This window comes from Ochotona curzoniae, unplaced genomic scaffold, assembly GCF_017591425.1.
Source record: "Ochotona curzoniae isolate NIBS_2020 unplaced genomic scaffold, NIBS_Ocur_1.0 contig_1302, whole genome shotgun sequence".
Lineage (NCBI taxonomy): Eukaryota > Metazoa > Chordata > Mammalia > Lagomorpha > Ochotonidae > Ochotona > Ochotona curzoniae.
Genome location: NW_024465035.1, coordinates 499,850 through 520,452, shown reverse-complemented (window position 1 = coordinate 520,452; position 20,603 = coordinate 499,850).

The following is a 20,603-nucleotide window of genomic DNA, read 5'->3' as shown; positions in this document are numbered from 1 at the left end:
CCCTGACGAAGCCCAGGGCCTCATCCAGGTCTCCCGTGGGTGTCACGGACCCCTCAGTGCCCACAACAGTGGCAAGCGTGCATCCCTGACGAAGCCCAGGGCCTCATCCAGGCCTCCCATGGGTGGCACGGACCCCTCAGTGCCCACAACGGCAAGCGTGCATCCCTGACGAAGCCCAGGGCCTCATCCAGGTCTCCCGTGGGTGTCACGGACCCCTCAGTGCCCACAGCAGTGGCCGTGCATCCCTGACGAAGCCCAGGGCCTCATCCAGGTGTCCCATGGGTGGCACGGACCCCTCAGTGCCCACAACAGTGGCCGTGCATCCCTGACGAAGCCCAGGGCCTCATCCAGGTCTCCCGTGGGTGTCACGGACCCCTCAGTGCCCACAACAGTGGCCGTGCATCCCTGACGAAGCCCAGGGCCTCATCCAGGTCTCCCGTGGGTGTCACGGACCCCTCAGTGCCCACAACAGTGGCCGTGCATCCCTGACGAAGCCCAGGGCCTCATCCAGGTCTCCCGTGGGTGGCACGGACCGAGCATCTGTCATCATCTACACTTCTAGTGGGTGCATTAGCAGGTCGCTGGATTCAGAAACAGAGCTGAGACAAGCCCGGTGCCTCTCCCACCTGTGACACTAACATACCATGTGGACGCTGGTTCGAGTCCTGGCTGTTCCCACTAATGTGTCTGGGAAGGAATGGCCCTGCACTCTGGTGGGAGACCACGATGAAGCTTCTGGCTTCCTGCTTTAAACCAGCCCAGTTCCGGCCCGTGTCATCATTTGCTGAGTCACCCAGCAGGTGAAAACTTGTCCATCTATCTTATCCTCCCTCTCAAATAAATTAATAAAAAGTCTTAAGAATTATCCTTAAAATTCTGTCATTGAAACAATAAATTCTGAGAGCAGTTTAGCGAAGTAAAAGTAGAGAAAGCCAGAATAAAATGGTGATTAACTAGAGGCAATTCCACAAACTCCACACAAAGAGATAACATGTAAAAAATGAGAGAATATTTGTGAGGCCGAGGATGACATCCACATGTAGCTAACAGGATCTCCAGAGAGAAGACAGAGTGAACAAGAAGCAAAGGTAATATTTGAAGAAACAATAGGTAAGAATTTTCCAAAATCGATGAGGACAGGCCTGGCACAATGGCCTAGTGGCCAAATTCTCACCTTGCACGTGCCATAACCCCATATGAGCACCGGTCCGTGTTCCAGCTGCTCCACTTCCCTTCCAGCTCCCTGCTTGTGCCCTGGGAAGCAATTGAGGACGGCCCAAAGCCTTCGGACCGTGCACCTGCATGGGAGATCCAGAGGAAGCTCCTGGCTTCGGAACGATTCAGCTCAGCTCCATCCTTGCAGAGAATAAAACAGCCTCAGTTCCCCACCTGCTTTGAAAGCTGTAAAAGCCGTGCCCATGGTCCCTGGGCAGCCATCTGCAACCATCAGTCTCAACTCCCGGCCCTAATGTGCCTCCATACCGAGACCAAGTACTGTTTTAAGCGGGGCAGGAGACATCAATTAGTATAATAATGCAATTAAAATGCATTTTCCTTCCACTTATTTAAATTACCCTTTTTTACATCCTGAGAAAATGCCTCCTTCCTTGGAGGTTTTTAGAAAGAGGCTGTTGAGAGAAAGCAAGAAGTACTCTAAACTAAAAACACACATGCCCAGCTCCGTGGGTGAGGGACGGGAAGAAGCCTCACCCCGGCTGCACCCCAAGGCTTCACAGAAGCCCTGGGCAGGTTCTCCCAGGACCAGTCAGGGATGCTGCATGAGCACTGTCTCACAGAAAGGCAACCAGGCAAAGTGCCCAAGGGTAGAGAGAAGTATCCAAGGACACAGTGCTAGAAGGGGCAGACACAGAGAGGGGATCCCCACTCCGGGAAATCAGAGTGAGGGCAGAACAGGTTCCTTGCTGGCAACCCTTGTGCTGGGTCTTCAAGGATGAGCAGGACTCTACCAGATGGGGAAGGAAGAAGGGTCCCTCCAAGCAGAGGGGCTGACAAGGACTCCAGAGTGGGGTGGCCTGTCGCATCATTGGCAATTAGCAGCCACAGAACCATGGGGGCATTGCATTGAAAGAAACCAGGGTGAACCCTCCAGGTAGAAGAGTCGGAGGTAACCCACACACTCAGCTGCAAGTCCCATCCTGCCCCAGAAAGCGCCGAACTTGGGATCCTGCATTATTAGGCTTGTGTCACCACCTGCTGGCATGATTCCTTCTTTACAAGCAAATGCTCAAAACAACTCCTTGGTCAGGAGCGGACCCCCTGTGCAGTACCCCTTTAGAGCACAAGCCAGGTAGGGTGACTGGGTCAGGAGTGGACCCCCGAGCTGCGTGAATACCTTGTCTGTGACTGGTGCCTGGGCTAGCGGCTAGGACACCACCTCGGCATATAAGGTCCCAACTCTTCTCCACTCCTGGCTCCAACATCAGAGGTGAGTCTATCTCCCACATAGGGACCCAGGTTGAGTTCCTAGAAATTGGTCCAGATTGGCCCCACTCCTGGGGAATGAACAAAAGGATGGGGACTCTCTGCATATCGGTCTGTCTGTGTGTCCATCTATGTCTGCTTCTCAAATAAATAAAAATATAAACAAAATGTTCGGACTATTCTAAAAGTGCTTATCTGTTAGAAGCAAACACTACGATGTTTACAGATAAAGCAATGACGCTTAGAGTATTTAAAACACTCTAACGGAGGGAAGGGAAAAGAAGTTGACAATCGGAGCCGTCAGGTGACAAGCCACGGGGATTCATTGTAAGACCCTGCTCTTATGTATATTTGAAAATCCCTGTAAGAAAATGTTAAACATATGAGCATCTTCGTAGATGCGGGAAAGGTTCATTTGTTCATGCTCAACACTCATTTATAATTCATTCATAATTGCTTTTCTCAGCAAACTGAAGCTACAGGGAAATTTATCTAACCTAATAAAGTGTGCCTATCAAAATCTACAGCAAACATTATAGTTAATAATGAAACAAGTCTTTTTCCAAGTCAGAGATCAAACAAAGCTGCCCCCAAAGAAACAGACGAAAGAACTGGGAAGAGGAAAAAGTCAATTTTCTCAGATAAAGTGATTGTCTGAACAGAAAACCCAAAGTAACCACAAGTAACTGATCAGGAGCATTCAGCCAAGCGAGAGGATGGCAAAGCTTAGAGAATGTTGACCCTCCGTGGTGGGCAATGATGGAGAGAAGGCTGCCTGCCTCATCATTCACATCCCTTGGGGGGAGTGTGTGTACGTGTGTGTACGTGTGTGTGTATATGTTAGTGTGGTGTGTATATGTGTTTACGTGTATTGTGTTAGTGTGTATATATGTGTGTGTGCATATATATACACGTATGTGCTGTGTGTGTTCCATTCCCCAAGTGGCTGTCATGCCTGGAGCTGAGCTGATTCAGGGGCCCAAGGCTTTGGGCTGTCCTTGACTGCTTTCCCAGGCCACAAGCAGGGAGCTGGATGGGAAGTGGAGCAGCCTGGACACAAACCAGCGCCCGTAAAGGATTCCAGTGATTGCATGGTGAAGATTTAGCCACTGAGCCATCACACTGGGCCCCTGCCATTTTCTAACAGTCACCCTATCTTTCTGAGTGGCAGTGTGAACCTGGGGCTGCCGGAGACCCGGATGCCTACAAGAAAAGCTAGAAATTGAATCCAGAATTGCGGTGCAGCAGATATGTCACTGCCTAGGATGGCACGTGGGCACCAGCTGGAGTCCTGGCCGCTCCGCTCCAGTCCAGCTAACACACCTGACAGAAGCAGCAGATGACCAAGTGCTTAAGTCCCTGCTGTCTGGACATGGAGGGCCGGGCTTCCGGCTTCAGCTTGGCCCGGCCTTAGTCCCTGCAATCTTTTGAGGAACCAACTAATAGACAACATTCTCTCTCACTCTCACCCTTGCTCTCTAACTCTGCCCTTCAAATAAATAGAATAAGTCTTTTTAAAAGCCAGAAATAAAATTCTTTCTAAACACTGACTGTATTTGAGTAGGAGGGTTCGATAAAGACATGCATCTTTAGACCAGCAAGCTGCCATCTCTCTTCTGGACGCCTGCCCGGGAGCTTGTCTCACACCCACTGTGGTCAAGGTGCAGCCCCTGTGGGCAGGGCGCGTGTGAGCTCTGCAGAACGCCCAGCCTGCCCGTTGTCCCCACGTCCCACCGTCTTCACGCGCCCACATTCCCTGGCTGGGAGCTCGTCTCAGACCCCGGGTGAGCAAGGTGGGCGTGAACTCTGCAGAACGCCCAGCCTGCCCGTGTTCCCCATGTCCCACCATCTTCTCGCACCCACATTTGCCGCCTGGCCCAGCGGCCACGTGACCCCCTTTCCAGAGTCTGTAGCACTGATAGGAATCTACCTGCGTTTCTCTCAAAGCTCCACTAGAGGGCGGGCACGGAAAACAAAAGCAGTGAAGGACCAGCTTTGGTACTTGGAGACAGGATCCAGGATGAAGCACAAACTTCATTTCTATGTCTGAACACGGACATTCCTGTAGCTTTTCTGAGAACTCCATTTTAAGAGTAAAAGGACTCTGACACGACAAATGACTTTTTTTTACTCATTTGCAAATAAATCCAAAATATTACTGTTTCAATGTACAGAATCTAAACATTAGGTCTTGGAATGTGAACACATCCACTCTTGGTTTCCGTCCTGGAGTTCACAGGTTTGCTTTTTGTCGAGCCATTTGCCCCAGCAGCGATGTCTTAGCACATGCTCTGACTTCAGCCCCCACTGTTGGAGTCCTGCAGGCCACTGCGGAAGTGTGGAGGGTGCCCTCGGGTTCCCAGCCCCCTTGTTCTGCACTTCACAGCTGACCCACAGCCCATGTCCTCGTGGGCCCAGACCTACCTGCACCTTTGACATCCAGACTGGAACTAACAGAATTCTGCTGGCTCCTCTCAAGCAATGAGCTCACCACAGCGCGGAGCTCAGCTGAGACACCTGGACAGCCTCACTTCAACCTTTGCCTCTCTCGTTCTCGACAGCCTTCTGGGGACACGGAAGACAGACCATAACATCACATTGTGAGAAACAAGCAGCAGGGGTCGTTAGTTAATGTCCACGGGCATACCTAACCACCTGACAAACACACACTTCCTCCCCAAAGCCTATATAACCCCCTAGAGTGAGGGCAGCCCCTCACTCACACTAACTTGCACAGAGTGACTCCATATGCCAGACACAGGCACCCAAGGTGGCCAGTGTTGACTCCCGTCACACCTTGCCCTCAATAGGAAGTTAACAGGCAAGCAGCTAGACACTGTCCTGGTCCCGGCTCAGTCAAGTCCCTCCTGGATCTTCCTGCCTCTGAATGGGGCCACCATTTTGCTTCTGTTCTGCTTCTGCTTCATTTCATCGTTGGGGACATTGAGTACAGGCGGGTCTGGCTGGGCCCTGCACCCACCGGCGGGTCTGGTTTGAGTGACCCAATCTAGTACACATTTGTGTGTGAACCTGCACGTTGGTGTTTCTGCTCTCCCCTCCCCACAACTGTGTGTGTGCGTGTGTGCTTGTGTGCGCACGCACATTCTGGGAAGTAAAGCAGATACCAGGACAAGGCCTGCTGCCGGATCTCCTGGATTACTGCTTAGGAATAAACTTAGAGTGGGACTGCTAGTGGGTGGGGGGGAGGGGAAGATTCTCCCCAGGATCACCACTTGGCAAACTCAGGGAGGGGCTGGTTGCCTCAGGCTCTCCTGGATTACCACTTAGGAACAAGCTCAGGTGGGGGTGCCTTGGGCTGTCAGGGAAAAGCTCAGGTGGGGGTGCCTAAGGCACGCCAGGATCACTGCTTTAGGAATGAGCTGGGAAGGCAATGCCAGGCAGGAAGGGAACACTCCAAATCTCTCTAATGCTGACTGGCAGACAGCCCAGCTTTGCGTGATGGCCACGCATGGCCCTCTGTTGGGCCCGAGAGCTGGGCACACAGCCTTTGCCCTCCAGGCCTGCGGTCCCCAACCCCTGAACTCACTCTGGACCCTGCAGATGCGGTACTGACAGCTGTGGAAAACACAAATGTGCCTGCTTTCCTAGGGAAGCCTTGGGGATTGAGCAGGCGGAGGTGAGTCCTCTCCCGTGCTGTTCCTGAAGATGCTGTTTTATCTGTGGCTACTGGGCTGCCGTTGAGCAGCACGTCCCCACACCTGCAGCTCGTGGCACTGAAAGAATGGCAGGGAGCTGGGCGAGCATAGGAGACAGGCCCTGAACTCCACCTGGACCCACTGGGGCTATGGGGACAAAAGGCAGAAGCAGAGTTACGGGGCCCAGGGGAATCTGAGCAGGTCTGTTGGAAGATCTGTTCTCCTGGAATGACAGTCCAGCTGTGTTTCTCAGACTTTAGGGAGCATCAACAGCTGTCCTTGTGAAGGGAGAGTAAGTGCATAATGCAGAGGTTACTGAGCCATTGGAAAACAGACCACAAATGGCCTGCCCTCTCTCTCCTCCTTGCAGTTCTGTGCTTGCGTCCTCCGATGGCTCAGCCCAAGCTGGGGCAGGAGGACGGAGCCAGCAGGGAGGTCCAGTCCCCACATGGCCCTGAACCACAGAATGGTCACAAGGTCTGGGAGAGGAGCTGAAGAAGAGTGAGAAGCACCCAGTCCTTTTCTGTACTTCTCTTCCCATGAGCCAGGGAAGCGGGGAACTCAGGTTCAATGCAACTTCATCTGCCCAGGGGCTTCTCCAAATTTTTTTCTTGAGCACTAAAATATAGTCCATTTGGCTCAGAGGATAAAAGGAAACCAATTCTCTCAACTCCATTTAATAGAGAAGCTGCCGTCTAAGCACCAGCAGTGGACTTGTCTCCTTCTTGGGTTGAGCAATATTGAGAGCTCCATGTAGGGTAAAGCTGTCCTTTGGGCACCCCTTCCAGATCTCTGCATTAGGCACTCATCTCCAGCTCCCACCAGGAAGGCTGATAAACAGATGGCATTTCGTTCTGAGAACTTAAGATTTCTATGGCTTGCTGCCCAAGCAAATGGCAAAATAATATTTTGTACAAGGACATTTAAATGCTATTTCTTTTTTTTTTTATATTTTCACTTTTACCTGAAAGGCAGAGAGAGACAGGGATCTGGTGCTGGCATTGAGGGAGCCACTGGGTCTGAATCAGCAAACGTAAGCTCTCCCTGTGTACTTTTCCCCCTCTCTCTGTAACTTTGCCTTTCAAGGAGATAAATCAATCTTTTAAAGAGACAGGTAGAGAGAGATCCTTCATTCACTGACTCACTCTCCTGGAGACTGGAATGAATCTGGGTCAGTCTGCAGCCAGAACAGTAGAAGTCCAAGTCCTTGAGCCACGCCTGCTGCATCCCAGGGTGGGAAGCTGGAAGGGAAGCAGGGGAGACTCCAGCAGGGTCCCAGGCGCCGTCACGACGCCCACACCCTGGAAACAGTGCTTCAATCTAGGATTTCTCTTTCTACATCTCTTATTCCCAGACGTAAGGAGTAAAAACTGATTTTTAGCAGTGTGCCTCAATCTGTAACTCTGAAAATAGTACAAGAAGTTCAGGAGGTAGAGAAGCTGTTTACTTAAACTGTATTTATTGGTCTGCAAATGAAAACATTAGTCATTGTTAGTTAAAAAAAAAAATCTCCTTCCTGGGCCTTACCCCTCGGGTCATAGGTGAAGCCTCTGTGTGTGGTGCCTACATCCGACATTGGCAGCAGTTTGTGTCTCAATTGCTCCACCTCTGATCCAGCTTCCTGCAGTCCCGGGAAAGCAGTGGAGGATGGATCAAGTCTTTAGGCCACCTGCACACATGTGTGAGACCTAAAAGACACTCCTGGCTCCTGGCTTCGGGTCAGTTCAGCTCTGGCCGTTGTGGACATTTGAGGAGTGAACCAGTGGATGGAAAATCTCTATCTCTGTCTTTTCTTCTCTATAATTCTTTCAAGTAAAAATAAAATAAGTAGTAAGAAAATAAAAATGCTTTATTGGATAAGGGGTGCTCCAGGGGTTACCCCAAGAATGAGATAATTTTACAAAGGCAACCCCCAGACTCCAGGTGGGACCAATAAGAAAAAAAAATTGGTGTGTGTGGGTGGGGGTGCACGGAGCAGCAGTGTGATGTATTGGTTAAGTCATAGCTTACAAAACTGACATCTCAAATCCAAGAACTGATTCAAGTGCCGGCTAGTTTTCTTCCAATCCAGTTTCTTGCCTGTGAAGGGAGCAGAAAATGACCCAGCCGGGGGACTCTCCCTTCCTCACACGCCATTCCACCTTACTCCTACGCTCCAAAAACCTACTTTGCCAATACCTTGATCTCGGATGTCACACATTGTGGGGCTCCAAAGGCGAATGGGTCACTAAGTCAACAAGGTGGCGACTAACAGTCAAGGTCCCTGGTTACACATGGCAAGCAAGATGGCAGCAGAAAACCTGGAAGCCACAGGCTCTCACCTAGGCACTGGGTGAAAATCACAACACCCCAAATGCATCCAAAAGCTTTTGGGGGTTACCTGTCCTTGTGTGCTATGGTACCGATAGAAACATCTTCCATTTTCCTGAGGTCACCATTTTCAGTTTCATTCCAGCTCAGACAAGCACAGGCAGAGAGGTGCACCTTCAGGAAGGTATCTGGCCTAGTGACAAAGGTACCGGTTAGGACAGCTGCACTCAAGTCCCAACTCTGATTCTAACTTCCTGCTAACGCACCTGCTGGAAGGAAGCTCCCTGCCATGCACACGGGAAACCTAGACTGAAGCCCCAGCTCCCTGTCACAGCCTGGCCCAATCCCACATGTTGTGGGCATTCACAAGAACCAATGAATGAGAACTCTCCTCTCTCTCTTCCCCTCTCTGCCTCTCAAATAAAATAAGAACATAAGTTAATTAATTAAAGTGTTAAAAGGAAACTCCTTTTTTAGAAGATTGTTCATTTGAATCACTTTGTTAGATGGATTGAGGGGTGAACAGAAAGAGGGAGGGAGAGCTTTCTTACCAGCCCACACCACTTAGCCTGGACCAGCATGGAGGAATTTCTGAGTGGCCTCCGGAGTACAGCTGGCAGGTGCTGAGGCCCATGTGGAACAAGGGAGGCAGAGCTGGGCACCAGGGTACCACAACACTCAAGCACGCCTGGAATTCATCTCCAACCTGACTCCCTGATATCAACAAAACCCCAAACTCCAACCTTCAACCCTAACAGGGTTACCTCATGCATGATGCTAGTTCAAACGTTTGCCAAATGTCCAATTGTGTCTTCTACTCACCTAGTCATTCCAGCAACCCTCTAAGTGTTGAGGGAAACTCAAGCAGATTAGCCACACATGGCTGCTGTTTTAAAGCTGTAAGTGGGGGAACCAGCATCCAAACTTGAATCTGTGTGCTTTAAGATCTCATGCCATTCTCATTGAAAGGAGCAGGTGTCACCACCCTTGGCAGAGACCACCACTCACAAATGCTTCTCCTGCTGGCCTGGCCTTCTAATCAAATTACCTACCGTGTAAGCCTCCCCTGGAATAACAGACCTGAGCTATTGTCCATTGGCTGGTATGAATTCATTTACCAGATACCCTTCTGATATGACCATACCAGGCGGTGAGTCTCTTACTAAGAAGAAAAGAAAGGCACCAGGCAGCTGGGTCATGCGTGGCAAGGGAGACTTGTGTAGAGGGTCCAGGTGGGGACCAAGGTCCTGGGGGCGCAGGGATTTACAGAGCAGGAACAGGGTCAGCAGAAAGGACAGCGCATTCTCTTTCTGGACTGTCTGAAACTGCTGTCCTCAAAGACAGTGAGAACTTAAGGCGCACGTGTGACCATACCACTGTGTCTACATTTACTCACAATCCTACAACCAAACTTGCTCATCACAAGAACAGTAAGAGAGCGATCGCTTAGAGTTAAGAGAAGTTGTTGCCTAACGCTGCTCTTCCCTAAAGCTTCTGGCCTACCTCTGCCCATAACCTTGGCATGAGAACAGTCCAAACACTGCATGTTGAGCTCGCCACACTGGCTTCACAGGCTGAATGCTCCAGGTCACCTCTCCCTTCCCAGCTGCAGCACCCTGGTGCACAGCCAGCCCTAGTGTCCACCTCAGACATCCAACTCACTTGACCCTCAGTTGAAGTTTCCTAACCTGGAATCCACTGGCTCTTGGAAGCAATCAATGGAACCTTTACACATGCTTATTTATGACTAATGGGGAAGCTGCCCTGTCCTTGGCTTCATCACTCACCCACAAAACGACTCAGTGCTTAGGTCATGTCCAGAGTGGTACTCAGTGTCGTTCTTCTGCAGGAGCTTACACCAACACAAAATATGCACAGAACACACATTCTTCAGGTTCACAATGGCAAGCACTATAAAAGGAATGAGCGGTTTGACTTTATATTTTGCTCCCATTTGGTAACAAGAAGCTGGAGCTGTCAACACAGGCTTTATACATGTCACAAAGACCCTAAAATAGCCCTCGCAGTCACTACCAGAGTCCGTGCAGCTGAGGCCTGAATGGAACCCTTCTTTCCTTATTGCAAAAGAATTTCCACGTTGATAAATATGTTGTCAGCTGTGGAAAGAAACATAGGGTTGGGATTTTTAAATAGCTGCATTACTGTCTTGCAGGAAAAACTGTTTACATTATATTTTTGGATTAATATTAGATTGGTATATTTTAAGCAAAGGTTTGAAAGGCAAGAGCCTGTTTTCCTCTGCAGAAATCAGACTAATTTCAAACTGTTTAAAGACATGAATCCACTCTGGTTATACAGCTTCCCTGCTGTTTGCTAGCTACGCTGGGGTTTTTAGCAGTTAATTTGGAATACCGACAAAATGGTAACAGGGAAAAATAACATTAAGCATTTGAGATGCCGATTCTTGGGCTCACTGCACTTGGCCACGTGCCCCCTCCCTCCTTGCTTCTTCCTTTCCTGAGAGTTTGTTAAGCTTGGCTCCCCAAGATTGGTTGACATCCTGAGCCAGAGTTACAGCACAGCCATCTAAGCCACTGCTGTGAGAACTGGATTGAGTTCTGGCTATCCCGTTTCTGATCCAGCTCCCTGTTGATGAGCCTCGGAATGCAGCCCAAGCACTTGGGTCACTGTCACCCGTAAGGGAGACCTCGGTGTAGTTCCTGCCTCCTGGCTTCAGCTTGAACCTGCCCCAGCCATGGCAACCATCTGGGAGTACAAACCAGCATGTGCGACAGCTGTCTCACCTCTTTCTTTCTCCCCTTCAAATAAGTAAGCAAATATTCTTTTAAAAAATAAAATTTTTAAATTTTTTAATTCCCGATATTCTGAATATCATCCAGCAGTTATAGAGTGAGCTGAGAGGCTGGCACAGGGCTCATGCCCAGGTCTGAGAGCAAGGAGTTAGCTCTGGCCAGGACAGGGCATTCAGCCAGGCCACGGTGTTGTCCCAACCCAATCAACCTTGACCTGGAAGTCATGGGCTTTCTTTATTTAAAATCCAGAGCTGCCACAAGAGAAGGGAGTCCAGGGCCAAGTGAATGACCAGCAGGGTCAATGTCTAATTCAGGACCAGGCTTTAGTGAATCAGAAAGTGCATCGCCAGATGCTTAAGTATAAGGTGATGGGAATGGTACAGAAGAGGAAGAGGGAACAGAAATCCGCTTGGATTTAGCTTTGATCTACACAAATGCCCTAAGCCCAGCACAATAGGCTGGGATACAAGCATGGCAGTGAGTTTAATATCATTGTGTCTCTCAGGCTTGGCTGGGATTGTTCAAAAGGACCAGGTTGATCCTGCTATTACTAATTACTTCCTCCAGCGAGGCAAGCCCTCAGCCCAGCCCAACTTCACTCAATCCATGACATACTCAGAATGTATCTTCCTCATTTAGTCAATTGGAAACTCTATACATTTATAGCTATGCCCTGTCTTAACCTCTTAGAGTACTCTGAAAAACCAAAGGTATACATAATGTTCCCAGCTTGTCCCTTGTTTTGGTTTTCCTTTCCTTTCTTTCTATAGATTTTTTTTTTTAATTGAAAGGCAGATTTACAGAGAGAGAAGGAGAGATAAAGAGAGAGATCTTCCATCTGCTGGTTAACTCCTCAAATGACCACAACAGCTGGAGTTGGGCCTATCTGAAGCCAGGAGCCAGGATTTGTTCCAGGTCTTCCTCCTGGGTGCAATGATCCGAGAATTTGCTCAGAACAGGCAAAACCATTGCAAAGGGACAGAAAATAGATTTGTGGTTACCAGGGCCATCATCAGGGAGCTGGGTTGGAGCGAAGCCTTCAGGACTGGAACCAGCACCATATGATGCCTGCACCACAGGTAGGGCTTGACCTACCACACCATTGGTCCCAGTCCCATCTTTCTTCTTTTTCTTCTCTCTCTCCTTCAAGAGACAAAGAGACGGCAAAAGACAGAGATCACACCCATTGGTTCAGTCAGGAAATGCCTACAATGGCCAAGTCTGGGCCCAGCCAGATCTGAAAGCTGGACACTCAGTCCAGGTTTCCCACATGGGTGGCCTGGATCCAACTAGTTGAGCCGTCACTGTTGTCTCCCAGAGTGCGTGTTAACAGGAAGCCAGGATCAGGAACAAGACTGCAGGAACAAGACTGCAACTGAAGCCCAGTCACTTTGACCTGAGATGCAGGTCTCTGAGCCAGCGTCCCTAACTGCTAGTTACGCCTGTAGGGGTGAAGAAGCTTGCTTCCTCATCACTCACCAGCCACACAGATTTGTCACTTTAAAAATCAGTGAATTTATAGTCACACCTGAGTTTGTCTTAGCAGGGTTCTTATCCAACCCACATGCCAGACATTCCCCCTTGCAAATGCCCTCCTCATCACTTCCTTTCTTATTTGCATATAATGTTCCTTTGCCACACTGAAAATCTCTATTTTTATGATCAAATGTCTGAATCTTTTATGCCACTTAGGTTTTCTGCTGTTTTGGCAAAACTTCCTCATCAGCAAATTGTATCTTTTTAAGGTCTCCCATGTTTTCTTCTAATTTTTTTAATGGTTTCACACTTTTAATCAACATTATGAGGGCATCACTTATGTACAATTCAGTGTGTCCATTTCAACTGCATACTTGAATATGTCTTGACAAATACCCACAGCCCAGCGGTCTCCACTGGTCAGTTCTCAGCCCTGGGTAGTTGTGGGTCTGCCCTGAGGTCAGCCCTCCGTGCTGGGCAGCCGTGGGTGTGTTTTCTTTCCCTTTAGGATAGATTTGTTTATTTAAGAGCATCATGGGGACTTGTATCATGCATATCTTTGTGTGTCTTCCACCAAATCAAAGTGCATGAGCTACAACCATGTTATTCTGAATATTCTCCCTCTTTTTCTGTTGCCCAGATAACCCTAACCTGATCAGCCACTCCCGTTGGCTGATTCCCCGTGTGCATCGATTTGTTCCGCTTAACTTGACTGTTTAGTTTTGCTTTTTATGTTTAAATTTCTCTCACAGTCTCTTTTTTTTTTAAAGATTTATTTTTATTATTTTTTCATTGGAAAGGCGGATATACAGAGAGGAGAGACAGAGAGGAAGTTCTTCCGTCCGATGATTCACTCCCCAAGTGAGCGCAACGGGTCGATACTATGCCGATCCGAAGCCAGGAGCCTCTTCCGGGTCTCCCACGCGGGTGCAAGGTCCCAAAGCTTTGGGGCCGTCCTCAACTGCTTTCCCGGGCCACAGGCAGGGAGCTGGAAGGGAAGCGGGGCTGCCGGGATTAGAACCGGCGCCCATATGGGATCCCGGGCGTGCAAGGCGAGGACCTTTAACCACTTGCGCCACCGCGCCGGGCCCCACAGTCTCTTTTTAAGACGAGTTTTAAGCGATAATGAGTAGCAAGTACAAAGTTGTGCAGTATCCCCAGATCCTGCGCCTGGGTCGGCCTCCTTGCACGCTGGGGACAAGCGTATTATGACTGGAAAGCCCGTAGGCACATTAACTGTGTTTAAGATGTATTTGTTTGACTGGAAAGTCAGATATACAGAGAAAAGGAGTGACAGAGAGGAAGATCTTCCATCTACTGATTCACTCCCCAAGTGGCCATAACGGCCCGGAGCTGCGCCGATCCAAAGCCAGGAGCCCCTTCCAGGTCTCCCACACAGGTGCAGGGTCCCAAGGTCCTGGGCTGTCCTCAGCTGCCTTCCCAGGTCCCAAGCAGAGAGCTGGATGGGAAACAGAGTAGCCAGGACACAAACCGGTTCATCTTGGAGCAGTTGTTGGGCAGCTTTGTACAAAAGAGCCTCACTGCCCACACCTCATGCACACTCCGCCTGGTCGTCCTCTCGCGAGCAGCCACAGGCTTTACGTTATCATCCCAGCCTTGCCTTTTCCAGAGTACCATAGAGTTGGACTCACGTTCCAGGGCGGTCTTCATTCGAAAGGGAATGACATATCACATTTTCCCTCAACTCTGATAAACTCATTGTTGGGGCTGATTTCTGCATTAAGGGACAGATGAACAAGAGCAAAGCAAGCAAGTTTAATTAACATGGGCAGTGCAGAGCTCCCAGGAGAAAAGCAGCTCGAGGCACGCGATTAGAAAGCATATTCAATTGTATTTCAACAAAGAACAATAAATTTTCAAGAAGTGACAAGACAAAGGAAAGCCGACCCAAGCTTCAGAGATGGGAAAACTGGGGGAGATAAATTTCCGGGAGGCAAGTCTATTCCCTGATGCTTCCAGAGGCAACATGTCCTCAGGCAGGAAAGGGGGCGGCAAGGAGGACAGAAAGTCCTCTCTTCAGCCTCTGCCCCATTTTCAGGCCAACAGGGAGAAGACAGAACTCCCTGGGATTTTGGCAATTTTCAGCTCAATCAGCCTTCACATCTTGCAAGAAGAAGTGTTTACATTTCCTTCACATTTAAATTCTCTCCATGTCTTACCATGGCTTGACAACACAGTCCCTTTTAGTGCTGAGTAACATTCATTCTCAGGCAGTACAACAGCTTATGTATCCATTGGCCTGAGCTACTGCAAGCATCCACGTGCAGGCTTTGTGCAGGTATCAGCTTGCGATTCATTTGGAGAAACCCCAAAGAGATGGGTCATGTGTCTTTCAGAGTGGCTGCACCGTTTTACACACCTAGCAATGACGACGGAGAGGGCCTGCTGTTCTCACGGCATTTGGTGTTAACCTTGCTTTATACTGTGGTCCCACTTACAGATGTGCGGTGGGGTCCCATTGTTTTAATGCACGATTCCCTGGCCCCATTTGACGTTAACCTGTCTTCGCGTGCCCACTTGCTACATGCCTGTCTTCTTTGATGAAATTTCAGATCTGTGCTTTCAAGACTGGGCGGTGCATTTTCTTAGTGTGGTGTTATAAGAGTTCTTTGTGTGTTTTGAATAACCGTCTTGTCTTGGAGCTACATTCTGCAACTATTTCCTGCCAATTGTGACTTTGTCTTCTCAGATTCTTGATTTAGGCTTCACTTTTTGCATTTAGATCATTGGTCCATCTGGAATTTGTTTTGCTCTAAGAAGCAAAGTTGAGAATCCAAGTATTGTTTATTTGTTTTTTGACAGATGGAATAATCAGTTATCCCAACAGGATTTATTGAATAATTCATTTTTCTGTACTGATTTGAAATGCTATTTTTATGCTAAATTCTTGATTGTATTTGTATCTCAAAAAAAAACAGAATATTTTTTAAAATTTGCATTTTGTGGTTACTTAAAATCAGGGGTATTTATATACCAACTCTTTCTCCAATATAACAGGTGAGAGAAGGCATCTCAGGAAGGCTCACCACATCCTGGAGTTGACTGGAACCTGTCTTTGTGTAGCCATGCTGAGCAGAAATTTGTGCAAGGATGCCCTAAGAACAGAGACCATTGCCCAGGGAGCTTCTGGAGACTGGCTGCCCATTCTGTACAGGGTGGATCCAGTTCCCTCTCAGAAGGCCTCTTCACCAAGTGCTGTTTCTTCCCCTATCTGGTGAGAGGGCTTATTTGTTTGGCCCCTGGGAAGGTGGGAACACCCTAGCATGCAAACTGTGCCCTGCCCCAGGTGCACAAGTTGCTGGATGCCTTCCTGGAGTACTGGTCACTCCCTCCTCCTTACTGCCTGCCCCCTCTAGTCCGCAGACTGTGTTCCTGGCCCCGGGCTCCATGAAGACAGATGGGCAGCTCTTGTGCTGTGGCCATGGACAAACAATAACCATTTCTGCTTGGTGTCCAGAGCTGACGCTCTTCCTGGGCAGCCAAAGGCCACATGAGGGTGGGAGGTGGCCTTCCCTCAGCCCCCAGCTAGACATCCCCGAACAGGGTTCATGTCCTCGGCTCTCCCTGGGGATGAGGGCAGCTCTTCAGCCTGGCCTCCATTCGTCCTTGCTCCCCTCCTCCGTGACCACTTGTCCTTCCTGTTAGTGTCTGCTGCCTTCCCCTGAACCCCACTACCACTTCCCTCCCTTCCCAGGAAATACGTTGTTTTGTTTCTCGTAAACGTTTACAGGACCAGGATTGTGACGCAGTGAGTGAAGCTGCTGCCCGCACCACCTGCCATGTACTGGCTGGTGTCCCGGCTGCTCCGCTTCCGATCCAGCTCCCTGCTAATTCACCTGGCAAAGCGCAGGAAGCCGGCCGACCCCTTGGAGCCCTGCATCCATGTGGGAGACACGTGTGAGGCTCCTGGATCCCTGCTTCTGCCTGGCCTGGTCCAGCTGTGTCTGTGCAGCTATTTGCAGAGTGAGCCAGAAGTAGAAGCTCTCTGTTCCTCAAATAAGGCTTTTTTGAAAAAGACAGACGTGGATTGCAACTTCCCCAGGGAATGTGGAAGGATGGGGGTAAGCAAAGCATTCTCTGGGTGGAGCAGATGTTTCTGACAGGACAGAAAGAGAGGAGGAGTTGGAATCCCGCTCCAAAAACAGAATCAGACAGTTTTGATTCTTTCAGGAACACCATAAGCCAATTATTCAGACTTGGCAATAACAAGAACTCAAGACTAGTATTTCACAGGGAAAAAAGGAGTGAGCCACCTGATTGTTCCCTTTCAGAATCCATCTCACAAAGCCCCATAGTCCAAGGTCTCCACACTTGAGCTTGCTCCGAGGGCAGATCTGAAACAGTAGCCGACAGCTGGGGTCACAGGGGGAAAAGCCAGCAGCCCTCCTTCAGCCACCACAGCGGACAGCAATGGGAGCCTCCAGGGCATGAGGCCGTGGGCAGGGGGCAGTGCTGTCTGTGGATGTGGGTGGCTCCATCTTAGCATTCGCTTCACACAGATGTCCAGTTTCCAGGGCTTGTCTGTAATCTGTCCATTGAAACAGTGTCCTCTTAGTGAGACATGGCTTCACAACTCACTCTACACCAGAACGGAGCTGCCATGTGAGCTGGCACCATCAGTCTATTGTCCGGCTAGCACAGAACCTAGCATCTGGCAGACACATGGAAACTAGTTTTTGGGCATCCTTATTGCCAAGTGCCAAACAAGCTGTGAAAACAAATATGAAATTGTCTCTGCTCGAGGTGGCATGTGGCCTTTTGTGTGCTAGGAGCCCTGACCCTCAGGGAGGCACAGGCCCGGGGTGTAGACAGAACATGGTGTAGACCTCAACACAGATGTGTGCCAGGAGTCCTGACCCTCAGGGAGGCACAGGCCCGGGGTGTAGACAGAGCATGGTGTAGACCTCAGCACAGATGTGTGCCAGGAGTCCTGACCCTCAGGGAGGCACAGGCCTGGGGTGTAGACAGAGCATGGTGTAGACCTCAGCACAGATGTGTGGCAGCAGGAAGAAGAGGAGGAGTGGCTGCAGAGGAAATGGTCCGTCTAAGAGTGGAGCAGTACACATGCAGGTGAGGATGGGCACGGCCGACAGTGACCTGTGCTTGTGGAAAGGAGGGGAGGGAGGGAGAGGAGGGGATTTCACCATGAAAGGCTGGAGTACCACACTTGGGAAATTAAATTTCCTTCTTTCTCTCCCTACTCACTGTTTTACAAGTAAGAAACTAAATTTTCTTCCTATCCATTTTGCAAATGAAAAATGAACATTTCAAAAGGAGGTTGGCATCATGACACAGCACTTAAGATGCTGCTTGTCAGGTTGGTGCTGTGGCATTAAAAAAAGATTTATTTACTTTTATTGGACAGGTGGATAATACAAAGAGAAGAAGAGACAGAGCGGAAGATCTCCCATCTCTTGGTTCACTCCCCAAGCAGCTGCAACTGTTGGAGCTGAGTTGATCCAGAGCCAGGAGTCTCCTCTGGGTCTCCCATGCAAGTTTAGGATCCCAAGGCTTTAGGCCATTCACTGCTGCTTTCCCAGGCCACAGCAGGAAGCTGGAAGGGAAGTGGAGCAGCCGGGACATGAACTGGCTCCCCTGTGGGATCCTAGTGGTTGCAAGGTAAGCATTTAGCCACTGAGCATTGGTGCTGGGCCCCATTTTATTGCATTTTTTAGGATCCATTTTCACCTCTTTTGTTGACTGATCGACTTTAACTCTGTCATCTTTGTGGGACTTGAGGCTTTACTCTGCTAGCACATAGCTCCACTTGCCAGGTAGGTCCTCCTGTGCTTACTGTAACAATGTTGTGTTCCTGACACTTTGCCTGTCTGATAACCTTTAATCAGACGTCAGGTGAATCCAACTGTGCATTTGATTTCACTTAGACATTATGTATTTTTGAGCTGCAATCTGGGATGCATTAAATTACATAGCCTAATCTTTCTAACCCTTGCTTCTGACATGATTTAGATAACAAAACAAGTAAGTAATGCATGTGCTTTTTGAAATGACGGGCGTTATTAGGCAGGTCTAGAGCACAGTTTAGTCCACTAGTGAGACAAGACACTTTTAAGAATTCTTCTGAATGTCGTCACGATTGATGGGAAGAGGCCCTGGGAAAAGTGAAGGCCACGCACCATCTCCTCCAGTGTTCTGAGCAGGTTCCTTCCCTCCTGCGTATGCACTCGGCAGCATTCGGCCCCAGGCTGGACTCTCAGCCAGGCACTCACCTCCCAGGAAGTCTGCCAGGGCACCTGGTTTCTATTTCCTTGCACTGGAACCTGAACAGTCCCTCCAAGCAGTAAGCTGAGCGATCCTGTGGCTTTGTTTGGCTCTGGTCTCACAGGAACCACTGACTCTCGTTATGTGTTATATCACAGGTTTACGTATTTTGCCCAGTTTTTATGTTACATCTGGTTCCTATTGCACCATCTGTTTTGAAAGTGAACATCTCATTTAGCCAAAACTATGGAAAAGCTCTGGGAACCATATTAAGGATTTCCAAGTCAATCGAAAAGAAAGTTTACTTGAGGCTAGGAAACTAGATGGTGATGGTTTTGTTAAGGACCTGGCAGAAGATGCTAGAGGATTGATTGAAAGGCCTAAGAGAAATATTTAGTACAAACAAATACTTAGTACCCCACATTGCTGGGGCATTTTGAGGCGTCTTGGAAGTTTTTCTGAAGAACTTTCTCTTCCACAGCTGACATCTTGACATTCCTCATTGCCTATTTGTTCACCCAACTGTTAGGCCAACTAACCAGGGGCAGCAGGTGGAGCAAGAGAAAGTTGCTGAACCAGTTCTCCAATCCAAGGCACAATGGAATAAGCTACTTTTAAAATGAAGCCGTTTTAACACTCTTCCCACTTGTCAGCTGCTGCTTCTCACAGTATGGCTGCCAGACCGGAAGTGGACCCTTTCTGCCAGTGTCCTTTGGTCCTGGGTCCTGATTCATGCTAACATCGTGCAGGTTCTATAAAGGAGAGGAAGTATCTGGAACTAACAGATCCAAAGTAGCACCCACAAGAGACAATGTGAAAGACAATCCAAGATGTTCATTTTCAGACTGGAATTGTTAGGTAGCAAGTTGGAAATTAGCCTTGGGTGTGAGAAGGGCCTAAGGAAAACACAACCAATGGAAAGGAGAGCAGGCAGCCCTGTATTTTACACAAAGTCCTACTTACAACCTAGTGGTCCACCTATTTCACATCCACTAACCCTTTACCCAGTGCAAAATGGGGTGGGGAGTCTGAGTTTGTTCTTGTAACTCCTAGGGCTACAGATTTACTTTTTTAGACATGTACATTGTCTTATTTTCATATTGTGGTAGAATACTCATAACATGGCATCTATATAAGTGGAAACACACGGTATTTATCCTTTTCTGTCTGCTTTTCCACTAAGCATAATGTTTTATGTTTTGTCTAGGCCTAATTGTATTTATTATATCCAGAAAGCACATCTTGTCTACCCATCGTGGTGGACATGTTGATGAGCCGTTCCATCCCTGAGTTGCTGGGGATCGTGCCGTGGGAACATCCACTTAGTGTCTCTGCTTTCAGTTCTCTGGCCGCACACCCAGAAGTGGAACTGCCACATGGTGTGCTATCTGCATGCTTGGCTGCATGGAATTGTACCATTGCATATCCCAATACCGCTTATCCTGGCCAACAAGTATGTTTTATGGTTTTTGTCTTTTTGTTGGTTGTAACCATTCTACTGGGTATGATGTTGTCTTATCGTCGTTCCGATTGTGTCCTAATGATTGATAATGGTGAATACCTTTTGACCAGCTTATCTTCATTTATGCATCCTCCTTTGATAACTGTATTTTCAAGCCTTTTGCTCATTATTCATTCGTGTTGTTTATTACTTTTCAATAACATAGAGAGTTGATGTTGAAAGCAAGACCCTGGGGTCAGT